Raw genomic sequence first — 24,492 nt, 5'->3', positions numbered from 1 at the left:
CCATGAAGAAACATTGTCTTCACATCCATCTATTCAATCTCCCAATCACATGCTTCTGCAAGTGACAAGAGAAATATGATAGATGTCAGCTTAGCCATAGGAGAAAAGATCTCTCCATAGTCAATACCTTCCTTTTGAGAATACCCCTTTGCAACCAATCTTCCTTTGTACTTGTCAATGCTGCCATCTGGACCATACTTCTTTTTGAATACCCACTTGTAGCCTTCAGGATTTCTACCTTTAGGCAATGGCACCAAATTCCAAGTTCCATTTTTATCCAATGGTGACATTTCATCATTCATGGCTTCCAACCAAGAATCTAAATCAGGCATCTTAATAGCTTCTTTGACATTCCTAGGCTCATCAGTAGCTGCAAGTAAAGCATAAGCACAATTAATATTCAACATAGAGTAACTATAATTATTAGGTGTATACCTATAAGGTTGTCACCTTTCTCGAGTAGATCTTCGCAACTCTGTTGTTGAGGCTTCTTGAGGTTCAACAAGAGGCTCATCATCATGTTCTTCTTCAAAACTACTCAAACTACTTGAACTCTCCTCATCTTCAGGTATCTTTGGAGATTCTTCCTTACCTGGAGGATCAACCTCAGCTTCTCCTTTCTTTCCTATGTTGTGATCTAGTGACATAGGTTTCAGATCATGAAAAATCACACTTCTACTATACATAACCTTACCAGTCACTGGATTCCAAAGTTTTTATCATTTCAGACCAACTCCATAGCCAATGAAGATACATTTCACAATTTTGTTATCCAACTTAGATCTACTAGTATCAAGCACATGAGCATATGCCTCTGCACCAAAAATACAAAGGTGTCTTAAAGAAGGTTTCTTACAAGACCATGCTTCCATAGGTGTTTTTTCAACCAATGCTGAAGTGGGAGAGCGATTCAACAAGTAACATGTTGTAGCAACTACTTCAGCCCATAATTTTTGTTCCAGCCCAGCTCCACTCAACATGCTTCTTTCTTTATCCATTAGAGACTGATTCAACCTTTCAACAACTCCATTTTGTTGTGGAGTGTAAGGTATGGTCTTATGTCTCTTAATTCCATGATCAACACAGTACTTGTCAAAATCTGCACTACAATATTCACCACCATTGTCTGTTCTTAAACATTTAATCCTTCTCCCAGTCTGATTTTCAACAAGGTTCTTAAACTCCTTAAACTGACTGAACACTTTTGATTTACTTTTAAGAAAGTACACAAATGCCCTTCTTGAATAATCATCTACAAAAGATACATAATACTTAGACTTAGACAGAGAAGAAACATCCACTAGACCAAACACATCAGAGTGAACAGAATCCAGTATGTCAGAAGATTTATGAAAACTAGAATAAAACTTAACACGGTTTTGTTTTCCATATATGCAGTGTTCATAGAAATCAAACTCAAAATTACAATCATCCAAACCTTCAACCAGATTCTTATTCTTCAAAGTTTTTAAACCTTTTTCACCTATGTGGCCTAACTTATTATGCCAAAGCATTTTTTTCTCAGCAGGAAGTTTAGCTTCCAATGAATTAGCATTATGCATCATTATAGTTGTCTTAATAGACTTTTCAAAGGTTACATTACAACATATAGGTTCAACATTTAACTTATATAGTGTACCAATGCGATCACTCTTTGCCAAAACAATGGAACCCTTGGTCATTTTTCAACCACTAGATACAAATGTAACTTGTACTCCAGCATCATTAAGTTTACTTACAAAGAGAAGGTTTCTTGCCAGACCTGGTATATGAAGAACTCCATTGATCCCCTTTACTCTACCATTTGGGAATTGAATTTTAATTCTGCCTCTCCTTACTATATCCAACATAGAATCACTAGCCAAGTATACCTTTCCACCAACATATGGTTCATACTTAGAGAACCACTCCTTGTGGGAGGTCATCTAAAAAGATGCACCAGAGTCTAATAACTAGGTGTCATCTGAGGTAGGCACTGCTATGGCTGCTACAAATGAATCTGCATCACTCTAAGAAGATTCAGTGTCAAAGTACTTCTTCTTCTTCTCCTCCTCCTTGCAATCCTTTCGGATATGCCTTTTCTACCCATAGTTCCAACACTTCACCTTTGACTTCTTGCCTGGAGATTTTGATCTCTCTTGAGACTTGGACTTGGACTTCTTTCCTGTATTTTTGTCTTTGTCCTTCAGTCTTCCTCGAATAGAGAGTGCATCTTTTGTCACCTCGGAAGATTTCTTTCTCATTTCTTCTGACAAAAGAGTATTAACCATAATATCCATCTTGAACTGGGTCGTAGTACTACTGATAGCCATCACTAAGTGATCCCAAGAATCAAGAAATGAACACAACAACAACATGCAACTTTCTTCTTCCAGAATGGTCACACCAACATAAATTAACTGTGGAAGAACCATATTGAATGCATTCAAGTGGTCTACCAATGGTGTTCCTGCATCCATCTTCAGAGAGTACAACTTCTTCCTTAAGAAACATTTATTCACAAAGGACTTGCCTTGATAAATATCTCCCAACTTCTTCTAGAGAAGATGTGCAGTTTTCTCCTCATGGAAGTTTAACAGAACAGAATCAACAAGACATAGCCTAATTAGACCCCTTGTCTTCTGGTTATCTAATTCTCATTCCTCTTGCTTCATGCCTATAGGTTTCTACCTAGACACCGCAATCCAAAGGTCTCGGTTGACCAACAAGTCTTCCATCTTGAGTTTCCATAGTTCAAAATGGGAACCATTAAATTTCTCCATGTCTATGCACCCTAAGGTGCTCACCATCTTAACCTATAAAACAAACAAGTAGACACTCTACAAGACTCTGACTAAAACAAATCTAACACAAAAAACATACCCTACCCAACAAGGATAACAAAACAGGCCAAGCTCTGATACCACTTGTAAGGAAAGCAAAGTGCGAAAATGCCTTCCTAATGTCAATTAGCAGAGAAGATCATACAAGAATGCATTTTAAAAAAATTATAGAATGTTAAGAATAACATAGACAAAAAACAAATAGAATCAACACAGAGACAGAACACCAAGAATTATGTGGGAAAACCCTTTCGAGAAAAAACCCACCACCAACAGTTGAACACTCTATTTTCAGTAAATGAATTTACAACAAAGTTTTAGTCTGCAACTACAGGTATTTGTTCTTAGATTTTCATGAACTAGATACTATGATCGGCTCATAGAAATAGTTACACCACAAATAGTTATCCAATGGCTTCATATACCAGATTGTCAACAGCTCATCTGAGCAACAACACCAACGATTGGAAGTCTAACCATCTGCATTGGTCTGCATTCATGGGAAACATAATATCCCACATGCACTAGGAACTTGGGTCGGTTCGTATTCATATATATTGACAAGGCCATCTTTAGTCTCCAAGCGTTCACCTTTTTTATTTCGGTTTGAGCGCACACACGTAGTCGATCTCTACTCTATCGGCCATTGGAAAGACCACAAATGCATTGCTTTGATCTTCCGATGAACCAATAGATGAATCCACTAATGTGGCTCTAAATAGGTTGGCTCCATCAGCTCATTGGGATAGCCTTCAATAGGTAGACTCGATCTCCCAATGACCCTAAGATGATTCCATCGAGCCATCGCTAATCCACTTCCATAGTTTCCCCGATCCCCGATATCACAAAAGTTGATCAAGGAGGATCCATCAGATGATCGGCATAGCATTCCACAAGTCCCTCTGATATCCGATCAATCTCCAATCGCCAAAGGTGATCTCATCGGTTATTGGTATAACAATAATTCGGCTCTCTCGATATCCATTGTTACCCCAATGACCTAAAGTGGCTTCATCAGCTATTGAAACATGCCCTAACAAGTTTCCTCAATGAGCGATGCACTCCAAGGTAGAAGAGAGAGGACTCATCGAACTTCGGCATAGCTTCCTTCTTGTCAGCCTAATCACCGATATCAACTCGATCGCCGAAGGAGACCTCGTCAGGTTTCAGCATAACAAAAAAAATGGCATCTCCGATACCCAACAAGGAAGAAGACATCGACCCGAGTCACATCGATCAGAAAGAGTTCAACAACCAACTACGTACTCTATTGTTCTATCGGGGTAGGTTACACTGACCAACATGAACACTTGCCAAGTGAATTCGAGGCATTATTCAAACACATAGTTCAATTGAAAAATATTACCTTTAGTCTGTCTACCGGTTGCAATCTCCAATCTAGATCTATTGATAATCTTGCATTTTACATCCTTGAACTGTAACTAAAATCCCTTATCCACCAACTATCCTACACTCAAAAGATTATGCCTTAAACCTTAAACATAATAAACATTATCAGTGTTACGCTTACCATCCAATGATATTGTTCCTCTTCCCTTAATCATGCATGCTTTGTCATATCCAAATCTAACCAGACCACCATCAAATTCTTGCAAAGATAAGAAATTCATTTTATCTCATTCATATGATGTGAACATCCACTGTCAATTACCCATTCATCCTTGTCTTAAATTTTAGTAGCAAGGTCCTTTTCTTCAAGTACCAGATCATCTTCCTTGAAAGCCAAAAATACCCATTCCTTTCCATTGTCGGATCCACTAGAAAAATCTTGTGTCAGTTCATCATCAGAATCAATCGCACCTTCCTCATGAACAAAGTAGCATGATTTGTCTTTGTTCCTCCTGTACTTATGCTTGTTTGATAATCATGGTTAAGCCTAAAATATCTTCTAGCTTTTTCTTCAAATCTTGAATTCCTTTTAGGACATCTAGAAGCAAAATGACCTATCTTATTACATGCAAAGCATTTAAAAGGTGATTTTCCTTAATACTTACTTCATGTTGGTCCTTTAGGTACTCTTCTAGCAAATAAGGCCTCAAGTTGCTCAAAATTTTCATCTTCTTTCTTCATATCCTCTATTTACTTCACATATAAAGCTTTCAAATCACTCTTGTTGATAGATGATTTAGATGCATGAAAAGTAGGTTTAGATTGTATAGCTCTAAAAGGTCCAAATTCCTCAAGTTCAAAAGAAGATAACTTCCCAACCAAGGTATCCCTATTAATAGAGGTGTTTTCCATAGTTCTCAGCTCATCAATTGCAGTAGCCTTCATCTTATAATCTAGTAGTAAAGCTCTCAATATGTTAGAAACTATTTCATCTTCACTCAGATATCCACCACAATATTGAATTCTAAGAACTATCTCATTAACTCTCTCCATAAAAGGAGTAATATTTTCATCTTCTTCCATCTTCAAGTTCTCATACCTCACCCGATAATCATCAAGTTTAGCAATTTTAATAGTAAGGTCACCTTCATTTAGAGTCTCCAATTTGTCCCATATAGTCTTTGCAGTTTATTTTTCAATTAGTTTCATTATCAAAAAGTGCATACAAAAGGGGTTCTCTAGCTCTACAACCATTCTCAAGCTCCTTATCTAGGCCTGTTGGAGGAGGATTCCTAGATGTCATAGTAAATGATGTTACTCCTTTCTTAGTGATCTCCCAAATTTCCTTTCTAATACATCTGAATCTTCCATACCCTGTAATTTGTTCCATCAAGCCTAGGAATTTCTCTCTGGAAAACAGCTACAGATGTATCTGATGAACTTGAACTATTAGATGTCATAGGATCTTCCTCGGTTAAGATTCTGAAGATAGGACCAAGCTCTGATACCAATTTTTGGACAACTAAGATAACTAGAGGACAACTGAGATGGGGGGGGGGGGGGGTGGTGAATCAGTTGTCAACATATTATAGAACTTTAAGCATTCAAATCCTTATTATCAGAACACATAAGCCCAATACTAGAATACATAAACCAAATACCAAAATAACTGGTATAGTAATTAAGCATAAACATAAATTACAGAACAGTTACCATCCATCTAGAACATATGAAACCAAGATTTGTATGTGGAAAACCAGGTAAAGGGAAAAACCATAGTGGGAACCCTACCCATAGTTAGATAATACTTCTTTAGTATGTGATTAAAAAATGAGGGGCCTCCACATGCAGGAAGGCCAACAACCTAGAGCGCACAACTCATCACAAAAGAAGCCTCATTGACTACAAAATAAATCTAGACTACAATCTAGAAAGAATAGTGAACTGCAAAGATAACATCTCCTATGCCTGAGTACAATTCTAGTTAAGCTCAATATCGGAGGTCTTAAACCTCTCTTACCATCCCAATTTGATCACCTATGATCGAACAAAACTCCTACATATTCTTACAACATTATTCACACACAGATAATCGCATAACCATCCCATAACCATAATCCCATGGTCTACAAAGAGATCTTACATCATATTTATACCAACCCAGGACCTAAACAATTAGGTCGGCCACCTAAAAGATAATACAATAAATTCATAATATAAACCCGCAATCTAATGATCAACCAAGTCAGCCTAAGACCGAAACAACATAATCCAATCAATGAATCCATCTGGTAATGCATCAGGATCACCCATCAACATGTTACATAAGTCGGTCCATAACCTAGAAGAATAAGACAACATTACATCTGATCCTAAATGCAACACCATTGATCAACAAGAACATGAACAAGATAACCAACAACATCCCAAAAGCCATCTATAAGCCATGCCAACACCACTTATCACATGCATCAAAAGATCTTCAACAAAGCTCTATCTGTAAAACCCTTATCGGTGACCAAAAGGCTTACTAGAACAAATGATAGTATCTAGGTCATCAAATCCCCAACCAACTTATCATGATACGCATCTGAATAGCATGAATGACATATCAAAATCAATTCCACAAACCAAAGCATACCAGAGCATACCAGATCAATATCATAATCCAACCACTCTATAAGAATCAATTGGAAACCACTAAACAACCAAAATAGTTGGTGTTGCCATCAATGGCAAAACATCAATGCAAGAAATAATCAATTTCTCCAAATTGCCAACAAAAAGGAGGCACACTTGCAATAATACAAGGTTGTGAGGGAGAAAAGGAATCAGAACGGGGGTTTTATTTTTATACTTTTATATGAAATAAAGGAGTAGCATAAGAGTGTTCATATAGTTAGCTAGATAACTACACTAGTAGATAAGTTTGGTATTATATGATAGAATATAGATTTTTTGGTGGAATAAAGAAGCAATTGAGTGAGAAGAAGTCATACCTGTAAACAAGTGGCAATAGAAGTGTTGGTTGTTAATGTGAATATAAGGAGATGATTCAAGGTATTGTAAAAGTGTATTGGCTACATGGATGAGAAGAAAAAGGTACATCAAGGAAGATAAAGAATAAATCAAGTAGCTATGAGAAGGTAACAAAGAATAATAATAAAAAGTTGGCAAAGAAGGGTTACAATGAAATAAAAATATTGCAAGAAGCATTCATGATGGTCAATAGGTTTTAGGGGCCAATTAATGGCTATTATTTGGTAACAAAATGAGCACAAAAAATGCACAAGGGAGTTAAATTGGGAAAATAAGTGATGGAAGAAAATAATAGGTGAATATGTATAGGCAAAAGAATACAATAGTATGAATGATCAGGATTGATAATTGATATATGAATCTAATGATAACTGTTAAAGAAAATGTGAATGTCATGAAATACATGGATTCATCCCACATGCATAATTTGTAGAAATTGGAGTATCTAGAATAAATTATCTAAATGCTCAAGGTACCCTTAAAATATTAGTGAAAGGTTAGTTACACGTAGAGGAGAATGGTCATTTTAGATCAAAGGGAGATTTAGCAAAGTAATAAGAAATCAAAAAATAGTAGAAAGGATATCAAAGATGGTGAATTTGAATGGGTAAATATTTGGGTATAGTCTAAGAATGCATGTAGAGAGGAAGGTTTAGAAAGGGAACATAAGAATTAAGAAGATAACAAGTAGTTAAAGTGAACTTAGATAGTGAGTGGAAATAGTTAAGGGACATCGAGGAAGGGGAATAAAAAAGAATGTGAATAGTTGGATGAGGAGGGAAGATAAGAAGAATATTTTAATAGAAGTGGAGTGAAAATAATCTAAAAATTAGGCTAGCAACAACCAAGAGAAAGATTCAATGGCCAAGTGTAGAGAAACAAGAAGGAAGGATCTAAAAATGAAGAGGAAATGGTAGATAAAAATGTTGTATAGAGGAAAAAGAATGCAAGCACATGGATAATTATAAAAATGTGAGAGGAATCTATGGATTTTAACATTAGCAAGGTGGAAGTTGTAAACTATTGAAATCAAGTTAAGGAGATGGATGAAGAGAATACAAAAGGGCTTGAAAAGTAAACTAGTAAAGAGAAGAGGTTAGGTGTATAGTCAGTCAAGGGTAAAGAGACCACATGAGACAAATTGGGTCCTATTACAAACAAATTGTGATGACTATGTGTGAGATTCACTAGGAAGTGTGATAAGATGAGGTAAAGATATGCGTCAAAATTGTGTGTGAGTAGTAAAATAATGTGAAGGAAGACTAAAGAGAGAGGTGGGCTAATATTAAGGGAGTTGTGTAAATAGAAGAAGCTAAGTGTTCATGTATGTGAGTGTGAATAGGGGAAGGGCAGGTCCTTCCATGTAAAGAAGAGGAATATTTTGATATAATAATTTAATATGTTGTTTGTATTTGTTCTTAAAATTATGTCCATATGGATATTTCTAGGTGCATGAAGGGTCTATCTCAATATCTAAGTGGTTGAGCTTTTTACATAGGATTATTTGGTAATTATTGCAAGTGGATGGTGTTTTTGAGAGAAAAGATTTCATAGGATAGTAGTCATTACAAGTTGACTTGTAAAGAAAGGAGAACATTGTTTTTCTTAGGTTATTCACAAGTTAGTTACATGTGGACTACATCAAGTGGTTATGAAATACCTAGATATATAACTTGTATCATAAATTTAATTTTAAATATAAAATATTGAATAGTAGGTATAAAAGAGAAATATATAACTAAATATAAAACATGAAATATACAGTTTAATATAAAGTTAAAATAAATTTTAATATAAACTATAGAGTTTAGTAAAATCATACTTTCATAAATTGAATTTTTTTATATAAAATAGAGAATATAAAGTTTAATTTAAATATAATATAATACAAAATTTCATATATTTTTATTTAGAATATATACTTCAATATATTATATATAATTTAAGAAGAATAAAATTTAATTAAATTTAAAAATTATAACTACAATGTTGGGCACATATAATATTATTTTAGCCCCTACCAATTAAAGCCCAAAATTCTTGACAAATTTCAATAAAGTAGAGGCATGATTTTTGTAATGCCCCGCCAAGAACCCCAAAGGAAAACCCACAATAAGGGTGAAACAATTTATTTTTTTTAAAGTATAAACATCATAAGTGCATTTACACAACATGCACAATAACACAAGTGGAAGACATACATCAGAATTCCTTAAGGGTTCCCAACAAAGAATTAACTTCAAGAATAACTTACAAAAAACATAAATCCACATATGCATAATTAACTCAATAATCACAAGAAGCCATAAGAAAATAAAGATTCATCATAGAAAGGTTGAAAGGATACAATATAATTTCCACTTCAATAACCATTTACTAATATCATCAAAGAAACTGATAAAAACAACCCGACAAAGGATTACATTGCTCTCCTAATACATAGCTTCTCAATAAAGATATAAGGATAGATCTCATCCAGTTACAGGGTTAGATAAGATCAATGATACAATGATACAATGACCACAAGAGATGAAGCATGAGTCACGAACCACAAGAACACCTGCAAAGCCAATCCTCGCATGAAGGTACACATCCAAACATCCGATGGGAAGTGGCACTACCACCCGACCATGTAATTCCCAAATGGAATCACCCCTTCATGCTAGGAGATAGTTGAGGACCCTCAAACAAGCATAAGCATGACATGGTCGACAAAACAATATGACTCCATGACAGCACAAAGAGACTCCACAAGAATCCAAGTGACTCAACATCACATACACACAAGTGAACCAAATGAGAGAGTGTCATCACATAGATTAAGATGGATACCATGGTACAGCCTCCATAGGTCCCAGCTCACCTTCATGGTAACCTCTCCTGAACCTCTAGTTCCAACTAAGTCTCATGTGGACCCTACCAGCCTTTCGTGAAGACAAGGTGGTTGGTTTGCCATTCCAGGCCTTCTCACAACATTATGAGCCCTATACTAGCACTCACCTATGCATGAGGTATAATTATCTTTATTAATGTTATGATACTACCCACCTAATCAATTCATTAGATTACCAGTTATTATCTGACTTTCACTAGGTCATAATGCCTACCACTTTGGGTGCAACCCCCAAGTGAAATCCACTCTCTCAAAGGACACTACACAAGCATGGTCACTCCCCAAGGACCCTATGGTGAAGAAGACAACCATAACACCACTATCAGAAACAAGTGTTCAAACAAGGACATACGGAATCTTGGCTAACCATAAGGCAAAGACACTACATGGTTAAGACAACGAAGCCAACATATATCTCTTGGTCAAAGGAACCAAATACACCTCCATAGGATGATTGAACCACAGACCAAAGCAACACATAATACACTTGCAACATCATTGATTGAAAAGAAATGAAATAAGACATTCTTTCAACAGTCACATTATTCAATTTCCAATTCAATATTCCATCAGGAACATGAATTCTAAATAGCATTTAAATCATTTTCAAAATATATCCAAAACTTACTAATTTGAATCTCTAACTCATGCCTTAATTTTCATTGATAGATTTATTAACCACATAGTAAAAATCACATTAAAATCACATTACATCACGCAAAACCATTTTAAACATTCCATTCATAAAATTTAAATTAAATAACACATACTGGTTTTCACCAGTAAACCACAAGGTCAAGCGGTGGCAAAAGCCAACCCGTAGTAGTGTTGTTGTCATGGCAACAGACACTATCTACAGGTAATGTCGCTACCACTAGTAATCGCCCTACCAACTGGTAGTACCGCTACCACTGGTAACGGTCACTACCGACCGGTAGCACTACTACCAACCAGTAGCGGTACTGTCGGCTAGTAGTGTCACTACCATTGGTAGCAACTGCTACCAACCGGTAGCACTACTACCAATCGGTAGCAGTCCTACCGATTGGTAGTCTTGCTACCAACCGGTGGCAGTCCTACTAACCGGTAGCACTACTACTACGTAGCGATGCTGCTGACTGGTAGTTCTACTACCTATGGGTAGTAGACACTACTGACTCACATGATGAGACAAGCCCACCATGGGAGTGGTAAAGTCTATGAACAAACCAAAAACACATGCCTCCAAGGCATTCTCAACCCAAAAGATCACAAAATCAATAACCACAAATAACATTCCATTTCTAGAATTATTTCATGGGCACACACATACAGTACCAATTTCTAAAATTTTGAGGAAAAGTTACCAGCAAGGTAAATGGTGAAATAAACACACTGGAAAGAATGACTAGTAAATTCTTGACAGTAAGAAACCAGTACGCAACCAGCAAACCCAATCTAAAATTCTTTCTTTCCAAAGAAGAGGTAAATCAAGAAGTTTATTTGCTATGAACAAATAACACACAACAAAGAAGAAATGAACAATTCCTTTCTTGAATGCAACCATATGCTAATAGCATCACAAAATCATCTCTATCAGGCAATCTTTCTTCCATTTCAACATTCCAAAAAGAATCTACAGGCAGATTTCATTTTCCAATCACATGGGAAGAAAACTGAAATATACAAAAATAAATTAAAATATCAAAAGAGATTATCCAACCTGAAGCAAAGGAAAGGAAGCAAATGAAGGAACACCAGTCTTACAACCTAGGTCAAATCTCCAGCTCCTCCAAGAAGTTTTTCTAGATTTTTCTCTACAAAAATTATCTTCTTCTCTTGCCGTGGATCCCTAGAATAGATGCCCAAAAATATATTTTAACCTAAGCTTCTAGGTTAAAGTTTACATCCAATCAAATTTAAATATTTTAAAACTTAAAAGGCAATCAGGTTTATTTCTTTCCCAGAAATAATAATTCTTTCTAATGATTAAACTAAAAAGGCCAAATGGAAGAATAAAAAGGATAGCTTTTATTTATTTCTTTTTCCATAAATACTTCCTTCAACATAAGCATTTAAACTTTTTAAATGGCTAGGCAATTTATTTATTTCACAAAAATATCAATGCAACATTACACAATAAATTAAGCCATTTAACCATTTAATCTAGCAATCATTAATTTAAATAAATCAATAATCACAGAGAATAATAATTAAATGATTACACCAACACAAGATAGTATCATTCATTTAAATTAAATAACTATTTAAATAAATGGAAACACTTAAAACCAAGGAAGATCAAATGATGACTCTCAAATGACTAAACCAAGGCACCATGACTTGCATACCAGCCAGATGGGAAAGACAACCGACTGACAACACTCATATGAGTGTAACTACAGTTGAGCTAGGGTACAACAACTATCTCCTCCACTCCCATCGGATATATCAAGCATGCTCAGACCTATGAAACTAGGTGGAGTCAATACCCCATACCTAGCTGGTACTAGTACCTGCAATGTCCTGCACCAAAGAACCACATGTGCATATAGACCAATACATATATATACAGACACAACATGCACACTGATGAAGGAGAATCATGATGTCCCTTGTCTCACCGGAGTGAGTGAAGGAAAATCATCCCCTCGCATCCCAATACACTGGCAATCACACAATATATAAATAATGCATCACAATATAAGGGAAAAGTGTCAATCCATGATAATGATCCATAAAATAACATTATTCATAAGTACTGAGATACTGCATAAATCATACACCTTAAATCCAGATAAAGTATGAAATAATATCGCATAATATCTGAATCAAAACACAATAATGTCCCACAGAATAGTCATTGAAGTAACTCAAAACATACAAAAGAGGCTAATTGAGCAGGGATACTACATCCTCCCCCTCAAGCCTAGGCTTACTCCTAGAAGCCTAAAACAGATAAGAATAAAGCTCTCTCATCTTCGTTGCATCTTCCCAAGTTGCAAAGGACTCATCACTGGGGTCCCATAGGACCCTTACCTACTCGATGGTATGACCCCTAAGGGTAAAATCCCATTGTTGAAGAATGCGCAGGGGCTCCATGGAAAGCTTCTCGTCCTCGACCTGCAAAGCGTTCCAATCAAGAACATGGGTCACATCACAATGATAAGGATGAAGAACAGAAACATGAAAGACATCATGGATGCGGGATATACGCAACAGCAAGGAAAGACAGTAGGCAATAGGTCCTATCCTCTCAAGGATCTCAAAAGGGCCTACAAACTGAGGTGCCAACTTAGAACCCTTTCTATAATGGATCAGACTCTTCTACGGATGCACTCTCAAGAACACACGGTTGCCAATAGAAAATTAGTGATTGACTCTATGAGCATCGGCATACTTCTTTTGCCTATCCTGGGCAGCAACCAAATGTCCATGAATCTTCTCAACCTGCTACTTCATCTCACGAAGCAAATCCGATCCTAAACACACCCTATCCTCCAACCGATCCAACTCAACAGAGTATAGCAAGGATGACCATACAATTCCTGGAAGGGCAACATGCATATAGAGTTGTGACATCCGTTATTATAAGAAAAATCCACAAGGAAAAGATATTCCTCCCAACGTGACTACTGATCCCTAACATACATGTGAAGCATGTCCTCCAAGACCAAATTCACATGCTTAGTCTGACCATCGGTCTCTAGGTGATAAGCTAAACTAAAGTTCAACTTGGTCCCCAAAGCATGTTGAAGTGAGGTCCACAAGGCCGATGTAAAGACAGGGTCTCTATCAGAAATTATCCATCTTGGGATCCCATGCAGCCTCACCACATCTTCCAAGAAGACTTGTTCCACCACTACTACAGTATAAGAAGATCGAATAGGAACAAAATGAGTAACTTTGGTCAATCTATCAATAATGACCATGATGGCATCATGATGCCATGAAGAAACATGCAACCCTACTATGAAATCCATTGAAATGATATCCCATTTCCAATCCGGTATCAAATTTGGCTGTAAAAGCCCTACAAGGTGTTGATGCTCCACCCTCACCCACTGACATTCCAAGCACTTGGACACAAAATCAGCAATGTCACGTTTCATACTAGCCCAATGATATATCTATCTAAGATCTACGTGCATCTTCTTGACACTAGGGTGTACCGAATAAGGTGCACAACGAGACTCAGTCATGATCAAAATACGAAGACCCTCCAAAGGAGGTACATAGATCTGTCCAAGATTTCTAAGAAGACCATCTGACTTAAGAGAATATCTAGAATATCTACCCTCCAATGGTCTTCCAGACTCTACCATGGCTCTAACATCCTGAAACTAGGTGTCTTGAGGAAGAATTCCCAGAATTCTCTCACTCAAGTCCACACCAAGGGACAATGCTACAACCTCATGCCACCTATGGCTCAAAGCATCTGCCACTACATTCTCTTTCGCCTAAATATAACAAACCTCAAAAGCATACTTGTAGAGGAATTCCATCCATCTTTGCTATCAAGCATTCAAGTTTGGCTGTGTGAAAATATACTACAAACTGTAGTGATAACTATGCAGCTTGAACCGATGCCCCAACAAGAAATGTCTCTAATGAACCAATGCATGCACTACAACTGCCAATGTTGGCAAATGCACACTCCAGTGAGACATTGTAGGTGATTGAAGGTTTTGTCATTGATGGCAATCTTACAATCCTATGACACTAGCAAGGCAATCCACTGGCATTAGCAAGGTCAGACTCTACACTGGCATATAGACCACCGACACCGGCAATAGAAGGAAGCATACTGACACAAAGGCCGATAGGAACTTTATTTGTAATATATTTTGTTATTTATTGTAAAATCATTGTAAGCCAACTTGACAAGCTGTAAAATGACTCATATATATAAGAGATCATTATAGAACATTTTTGTAAACAATGGAGAAATGTAATTAGGCGAAATAAGGCAAACCTATTATGCGAATTATAGGTTAAGGGTTTATGTATGAAGTAGAGCTATAAACCGGTACTAGATCTGGCATAGTAGATGCTATTTTGAAGTAGAACAAGACATTGGATTTATATAATCCATTTTGTAAGTTAGTGAGACTTCCCATTTTGTAATTGACCAGTGAGCTCTAGGCACTTGGCCTTCCTGCATGTGCAGGCCCCTCTTGTAGTAGTAATATTCACTTATTGGCTAGTAAGTGAATATTGTGGGTCACAAATCCCATCGAGGTTTTTCCCACACCGGGTTTCCTTGTTAAACTATTGTGTTATGGTGTGTTTTTCATGTGGTTGTTGTTATCTATTTTTATTGCATTACTTTCTATTTACCGGTATATAGTATTAATATTTTCTACATGTTTTAAGTTAAGAAATACCTTTCACCGATTAGATACTAATTCAGCCCCCCCTCTCAGTATCTGTGGGAACCCTAACAATTGGTATTAGAGCTTGGTCCTCTATTTCTAGAAGCCTAACAGCTTGAGGAAGATCTTGACACTGGTAGAGATGGAAAATCTGATGAAGCAATTAGAAGCAGCTCTCTTAGACTATGATATAGAAAAATTGAAAAATATCTTGAAGATGATCTAAAGGCTACACAAGATATTATTCAAGCACTTCAAGAAAATCTTACCATTGCAAGAAACAAGAGAAGAGAACTTTGTGAAAAGATGCAAAATGAAAATGATGAAAAGGAAAATCTTAGTGATCTGATAAGCAAGCTGAAACAAGAGAACATAACAACAAAGAATGAGATGCAGGATATGACTATGAGATTTTGTAAGGAAATTGAAGACAGATAGAAGAATGAAGAAGATTTGACTAGAAGACTAAGTGATGCTGCAAATGAGAACACCAGACTTAGCTATGAAAATGATTTGTTGAAGACAGATCTGATGCATACACATAATGACTCAAATGAACTTATGAGATAGAAAGAAATCTTAGAAAGAGAATAGGATACTGCAAATCAGCACAAATAAAAATTCAAGAAAAGTTCAAAAAAACTTGGTAACTTATTGAAGAATCAGAATCCTAATGATGACACTTATGGACTTGACTTTGAAGTTGGAGAAAGCTCTATTACTGCAAACACACAAAATCATGGCAAACTGGTAAGACAACCCATTGCTTATAAATTTAATGGCAAATGCTTTAACTGTAACAAGTATGGTCATAGAGAAAATCAATGTAGATCTAGAAATTATCAGAATACCAATACACCCACCAGTCAATGTTCAAAATGCAACAAAGTTGGTCATAATTCTAAAAATTGCAGAATGAATGTGAGAAGTTATGTTTGTGGAAGATTTGGACACTTATCTAATCAATGTAGAACACAAACTAGCATAGGATATGGGAAAGCTATTTAGAAAAATAATGTGACTTGTTATGCCTGTAACAAAATTGGACATATTGCTAAATTTTGTAGAAGCAAGTCCTCACCAATAAATAACAAAAGTACTAGTTTGAAAGGTAAAGAAAAAGTTGAAGAAGTTAAGCAGGAATTATCAAAACAATGGATCGGGAAATTAGAACTGAATGTTGATAGGAATACTCCTCCACTGATAGAATAGAGTAACACTCCACCGGTAGGAGACTCTTCATCTAACTAAAGAAAATTCCTTGAGGGTTTGGCAATCAAATGTGAAACATGCTATTATTCCCTCGGTTGATGGTAAGAAGTTGAAATTACTTCTATACTGACAGATAAGTTAAGTGATTACTTAACTGACAAGCATTTAATGTGGTACTTGGCAAAATTAACATTATAAATCAGTGTTTTGGCTCCATTTTTACTTCACCGAGCATTCAAACATTCGAAGAGCACGAAAAATCTTGAGCAAAGACTTTTCGAGAAAAGAAGAAACACAATTCAACAAGCAATCCTTCCTAAGGCAGATAAAGGTATTTATAATCATGGCTTCTTCATCTGTTCCTGAATTCATAGCAAACCCTACTATAGTCGAAGTAATCAAGCGCCCTAGACCCGTATTTCAGTTAGTTCATGAAATAGCTAAAAAGGATGATAATGTTGGTGCATTTTCTCAAATTCCCAAAGGAGTAGTTTTTACAGAAGACCCTAGAATGTACATTCATTGTCACATAGAAGAATTAGGTAATGAGGAAATCAAGAACATGTATAAGACTGTAATTTGTGATGATTCTAGTAATGTGAAACCTAAACATAAAATAGTTGAAACCCTAGGATTCACTGAAATTCTTAGCATTCCGGATTTCCCTAAGGAAGTTATAAGGATAGTTTTAAGTAGGGTACATGGTGCATTTTTCTGGTTGGATTCGGTTCACAAAATCACTAAAGAGGTAGTCAAGGTTGTGATAGGGTTACCTTCCACCGATAATAGACCTAATAAAACAAATAAGGTCTCAAATGACCTAGTGACAAACCTAACAGGTGCAACATCTGATAAAAGATCCTTAAGAGTAAATGATATAACTAACATCAATGTCAGATTCATTAGCATGATTTTAGGCTACAAAACAACACGTGCAAATAGGTTAAATTAAGTCTCTAGCCTATGCATAAAGAGTGCTTATGATATGATCAAGGATAAGGCAAAGTTAGATGTGTGTGAATGGTTGAAAGATGAGCTTATTGACAATGTTGGAAAGATTAAGAAAGACAAAAAGGGGACATTTAGATTTGGAAACCTACTTGTCTATTTATTGCTACACATAACAAAATAGGTGCCCGATATCATTAACAAGAATCTTGGTTTTGATATACCGGTAGGCAAACAATTATCTGATTTACTGAATAACATGCAAGACAATAGAGAAAAGAATATAAATGAGTACTTTTAGTCATTGAAGGCCTGGATGAACACTAGAGTCAAATTGTCACAAACAATTATAAATAAGTATAAGGATGAAATATGCTTTGCTATTAAAAAGGATAAGGATAAGGGAAAAGGCAAGGTTGGTGAACCACCTAGCATAAAAATAACAAATAATCTATCCCCATCACCTCTGGACACTCCACCAATAGTTACTACTGACAATCAACCGGATAATGAGAGCATGGACATACCACAAGAGGACACAAATCCTAACTCTGAGGTACTATACATAGTTGACATTGATACTCAGAAAGTTAATATTGTGGTAGATAAGGATACAACTGAGAAAACAAATATGGCTAGTGAGGCATCGGTAATAGATGGTATAGAAGGAAAATTGACAGATGATAACATAGAGCAACAGGTTGAACAACAAGTAGAGCAATAGGCTCCATCTCAGCAACAGGTTCACACAAAGTCAGTGCCACTGGCAACAACTGAGCAAGAGAAACCTTTGCTTAAAGAAATGGAAACACAAACTGACCTACCAGAGGTCACCACAAGTAAAGAAAATGCTCCCACTAGCAGAATATAGAGTGTTGGCTCTTCAAGTACAGAATTTAAACCAACTAATGTAACGAAAGTTCTTTTGGATTCCATAAAGAAAATAACAGATTGTAGCTCCCAAGCATACAAGGCAATAGATGATACCATTCCAATTTTGAAAATGATAGCACCTAAATGTAATGTAGACAATAAAGATTCTTTGAGTCAACTTGACACTTTGTCTAAGTATATTACTAAAAACACTATGACAGTTGAATGGATAAAAGAGGATGCATTCAAGGAGAGATTAAAAAAGGAAAAACACAAATTCTTTGAGGAAGAAATAAAGAAGTGTACAAGGCAGTTTGACACACTTCTACCAGAACTATGTAGTACATAAAAGGAATTCAAAACTTTGTACAGAGACACATGCAAAACTAACTTTTTGATAGTTGATATAGACAGGAAGATTAGCAAGATACAGGAAGAAATGAATCAACTAGCTGACAATTTCATTAATTCATCTGATTCATTATCAATTTTTAAGCAGAAGATAACAGGTTTTGAGGAAGAACTATTAAAGCTGGAAAGAGAAAAAGAAAGAATAAAAGATAAGGCTAAAGATCTTAAATGGAGACTAAGTCCAAAATTGGACTACCTTGCCTCCTTAAGGAAATAAATATCTGATGCCTTGATTTAAGGATAGAAAACACCGATAGAGAAAAGGCAACACCTCATCGGTATAGTTCAAAGGATAGAGGCTGCAATAAAAGATAGTAAAAAGTTTCTTGAGAGCCTAAATCTAGTTTTGGCAGATCTTTTTCAGATTGTAACCAACCGGTTACAAGGATGAAGCAGGAAACCACACTCAATTGACACCTTGACAACCTTTGTCATTGATGCCAAAGGGGGAGTAGTGGAATGAGAAAAATAATTAGTAAAATGACTCATCAACTCAAGGGGAGTACACATTCTTTTGGTACACAACTTTTGGTAAGACAATACCGGCAGATTCTTTTTGGATAACTGTTTTTGGATTTTTCTCATGAGTGTTGCCATCAATGCCAAACAGGGAGATTGTTGGCAAATGCACACTCCAATGAGACATTGTAGGTGATTGAAAGTTTTTTCATTTATGGCAATCTTACAATCCTATAACACCGGCAAGGTAATCCATTGGCACTAGCAAGGTCAGACTCTACACCGGCATACAGAGCATTGGCACCGGCAGTAAAAGGAAGCATACCAGCACAGAGGCCAACATGAACTTTGTTTGTAATATATTTTTTTATTTATTATAAAATCATTGTAAGCCGACTTGGAAAGTTGTAAAATGATTCATATATATAAGAGATCATTATAGAACATTTTGTAAGAAATGGAGAAATGTAACTAGGTGAAATAAGGTAGACCTATTATGTGAATTTTAGGTTAAGAGTTTATGTATGAAGAAGAGCTATAAACCGGTACTGGATTTGGCATAGTAGATGCTATTTTGAAGCAATACAAGACATTGGATTTATATAATCCATTTTGTAAGTCAGTGAGACTTCCCATTTTGTAATTGAACGGTGAGCTCTAGGCACTTGGCCTTCCTACATGTGCAGGCCCCTCTTGTAGCAGTAATATTCTCTTATTGGCCAGTAAGTGAATATTGTGGGTCACAAATCCCACCGAGGTTTTTCCCACACCGGGTTTCCTCATTAAACTATTGTTTTATGGTGTGTTTTTCATTTGGTTGTTGTTATCTCTGTTTATTGCATTACTTTCTATTTACCGGTATACAGTATTAATATGTTCTACATGTTTTAAGTTAAGAAATATCCTTCACCAGTTAGATAGTGATTCACCCCCCCCCTCTCAGTATCTATGGGAACCCTAATAGCCAACTCCAAGTCATGAATAGGATAGTTCAACTCATGATCCTTGAGTTTTCAAGACACATAGGCAACCACATGTCCAGCCTACATAAGAACCTTACCTATACCTTCTAAAGAGGCATCTGTGCGTACCATGAAATCTTTGGACGGGTCAGGAACTGCCAAAATCGAAGCACTAACAAATAGTTCCTTCAGGGTACGAAAAGCCAATTCACATTGCTCTGACCAAACAAACTTCTTCCCTTTCCTCAGAAGAGAAGTAACCAGATGGCCTATCCGAGAAAAGCTCTAAACAAAGCGAGGGTAATATCCAACCAAACCCATGAAACTTTGAACTTCAGAAATATTGGTCGGCGCTGGCCAATCAACAATGGCTTGGATCTTAGAAGGATCCATGAATACACCTTCTCCCAAAACCATATGACCAAGAGAGCTCACCTGCAACTGGAAGAAATCACACTTCACCAAATTTGCAAAAAGTTGATTCTCCCTCAAGCACTGCAATACCTTATGCAAGTGACCCTCATGCTCTTCCATGGATCTAGAATAAATCAAATGTCATCCAAGAACACAAGGATAAAGTGGTCAAGGTAGGTGCAAAAAAACCCATTCATAAGACTCATGAACACTGAAGGCACATTCCTCAACCCAAATGGCACCACTATGAACTCATAGTGGCCATAACAAGTACGAAACACCGTCTTATGAATGTTGGCATCATGAATGTGCAACTGATGATACCCAGACTTCAGGTCTATCTTATATAACACCCTAGCTCCCTTCACCTGATCAAAAAGGTCATCAATCCAAGGCAATGGATATCAGTTCCAGATGGTTACCTTATTCAACTGTCGATAATCAATGCATAATTGAAGGGAACCATCCTTCTTCTTGATGAAGATAACCGGCGCACCCCAAGGAGAAACACTAGGACAAATTAATCCCTTGGAAAACAACTCAACTTGCAACTTCAACTCACTCAACTCCTGAGTAGTCATCTGATATGGTGCTCTTGAAATAGGTTTCGCACTAGGAACTAAGTCAATGTGAAAATCTATGTCTCATTTTAGAGGCATACCCAGAATATCCAAAGGAAACACATCTACATACTCTCAAAGAATAGGGTGACCATCAAGAGAAATATCTCGACTCTCTCCCTCATCCACATACTCAAGAGAAACTACAAAAATATCACACCCTTGACACATGCACTGCCTAAGTTGCATGGAAGAAATCATACGTAAGGATATCAATCACTGAACTCCAATGATCCCCACTCTCTTGCCATGGTCATCTACACACTCTACTGTCTTCAGACGACAATCTACACTAGTGTCGTGAGATGATAACCAATCCATCCCCAACACAACTCCATAGGACCCCAAAGGAATGACTCGAAGGTCAATTGAAGTGATAAAGGGTCCTAGGTCCAACTCACAACCGGGAATGAAGGCATCTACAAACACTCACACACTGGTAGCCAACTCTACTTGCAACCTATCTGCTTGCTCACCAGACACAATCCCGCACCGCTCCATAATGGATGAAGAAATAAAAGAATTTGAAGCACCGGAATCAAAAAGTATAGAGATAGAGGTACCACACAACACACATGTGGTCTCAATTATAGTACACATATGCTTAGCCTAGCGGTCATCCACTGTTGCAAATACTCTATGGGATCTAGCTACATCCCCTACTATCAGCTCTGATACGGCTGACCTTTGACTGCTCGTTTGGTGAGGATGTTGAGGGCACTAAGCGGCCTTGTGGCCATATTGACCACAAGTGAAGAAAACTCCCCTATCTGGTCCTCTACTCCCAGATGATCCACTAGACTGTTGAAATCTCTCCCCACTAGGGGCCTGAGATGCTTCCTAAGAAGACTACCTTGGAAAGGTCTGCCTACCCTTCTGCCATCTCCTTCTCTTCCAGGACTGAGAGATGCCACCCTTCTGGCTATGATACTACTTTGGTCTCGACAGCTGCTGCTACTACTGATGTCCACCCTTGGTGGGTGCCCGAGGACCCCTAAAAGGTGCAGCAGTCTTGGACTGATTCCCTTTACTTCTAGACCCACTAAAAGGATCCCTCCTAATCTAAATTCCAAACTAGCTGCCATGAGCATGGCTAAGGTTTTTCTCTACCAACCTAACTTTTTCCATGGCTACCTCTACTGAAGTAGGCTCAAAAACTCTCACTCCTCCACTGATGTAGTCATTAAGACCCCTCAAGAAGTGTTGCACAATCATAGCCTTATCATTGTCGATCTTGGCATATTGTTTGAGCTCATAGAACTTGTTCTCAAACTAATCCACTGACAACCCAAACTGGTGTAGAGCATAGAACTCATCTACTCGTGACTTCCTCCACTAGGGTGAGATGAATCATGCCCTGAACCTCTCCAAAAAGATTTCCCAAGAAGCAGTGTTACTGCTCACACTGATCCTCTCCTCCTCTAATCTCCACAAGATAGATGTCAATCTCTCAAGATGCATGATTCTGCACCTTGCCTTGTTATTGCTACTGTAAGGATACATAGCAAAACACTGATCTAAAATGATAAGCCAGGTCTCTGCCTTGAGACTGGTACCTTTTCCATCAAAGAAGGGAGGATTGGACCTCATCAAATCCCTCATGTGCCCTAAGATAGCTAGATCTGATTCCCTTGGGGCCTCTCTCCTTCTAGGAGATCTCTCTCTCTCTCTAGAATCTGTTGAAGCGATTCCTCTACCAGACCATGGATAGGCTGATCCATCATAGGTTTGGGGCCTAGTCTAGCTAGCACCTCTTGAAACATCTAACGCAACTCCTCCCTTTCAAGAAACTTCTCTACTGAATGCAGGTCCTCCTGATGAACTAACTAATCCCTATCCACACTAGCATGAGTGAGTGGTGGTGAAGGACTATGGTGGTTGAAAACTTGACCCCTTCCTCCTCCTCTACCTCTTGTGCAGCCACCTACGTGGCCACCTCCCTTGGCTTTCCTAGCCATGACTTAACACTACACAAGAGAAAAATGTTCAAATCAAAGGCAAGAAAGACACAAGGAAGTCACACCACAAGACCTACACAAAAAGGTCAAGGCAAACTAAAAACCCAGAGTACCAAGTGTTGAAACATGGGCTCTGATACCAAATGTAATGCCCCGCCAGGAACCCCGAATGAAAACCCACAAGAAGTATGAAACAATTTTTTTTTTTTAAGTATAAACATCGTAAGTGAATTTACACAACATGCATGATAACACAAGTGGAAGACTTACATCAAAATTCCTTAACGGTTACCAACGAAGAATTAACTTCAAGAATAACTTACAAAAAACATAAATCCACATATGCATCATTAACTCAATGATCACAAGAAGCTATAAGAAAATAAATATTCATCATAGAAAGGTTGAAAGGATACAATATAGTTTCCAATTCAATAAGCATTTACTAATATCATCAAAGAAACTGATAAAAAACATCCCAACAAAGGATTATATTACTCTACTTATACATAGCTTCTGAATAAACATATAAGGATAGATCTCATCTAGTTACAAGGCTACATAAGATCAATGATACAATGATACAATGACCACAAGGGTCTCCAAATAACAATAGTCTTCAAACACCATATGAAGCATGAGTCACGAACCACAAGAAAAACCTGCCAAGCCAATCCTCGCATGAAGGTACACATCCGAACATCCAATGGGAAGTGGCACTACCACTTGACCATGTAATTCCCAAATGGAATCACCCCACTGTGCTAGGAGATAGCTGAGGGCCCTCAAACAAGCATAAGCATGACATAGCCAACAAAACAATACAACTTCATGACAACACAGAGAGACTCCACAAGAATCCAGGTGACTCAACATCACATACACACAAGTGAACCAAATGAGAGAGTGTCATTACATAGCTTAAGATGGATACCGTGGTAAAATCTCCATAGGTCTTAGCTCACCATCTTGGTAACCTCTCCTGAACCTCCGGTTCCAACTAAGTCTCATGCAGACCCTACCAGCCTTTCATGAAGACAACGTGGTTGGTTTACCATTCTAGGCCTTCTCGCAACATTATGATCCCTATACTAGCACTCACCTATGCACGAGGTACAATTATCTTTATTAATGTTATGATACTACCCACCTAATCAATTCATTAGATTACCATTTA

Source organism: Cryptomeria japonica, chromosome 1 (assembly GCF_030272615.1).
Source record: "Cryptomeria japonica chromosome 1, Sugi_1.0, whole genome shotgun sequence".
In the NCBI taxonomy this organism is placed as follows: domain Eukaryota; kingdom Viridiplantae; phylum Streptophyta; class Pinopsida; order Cupressales; family Cupressaceae; genus Cryptomeria; species Cryptomeria japonica.
The sequence above is the reverse complement of the archived record's forward strand: the minus strand, read 5'-3'. Positions refer to the sequence as shown.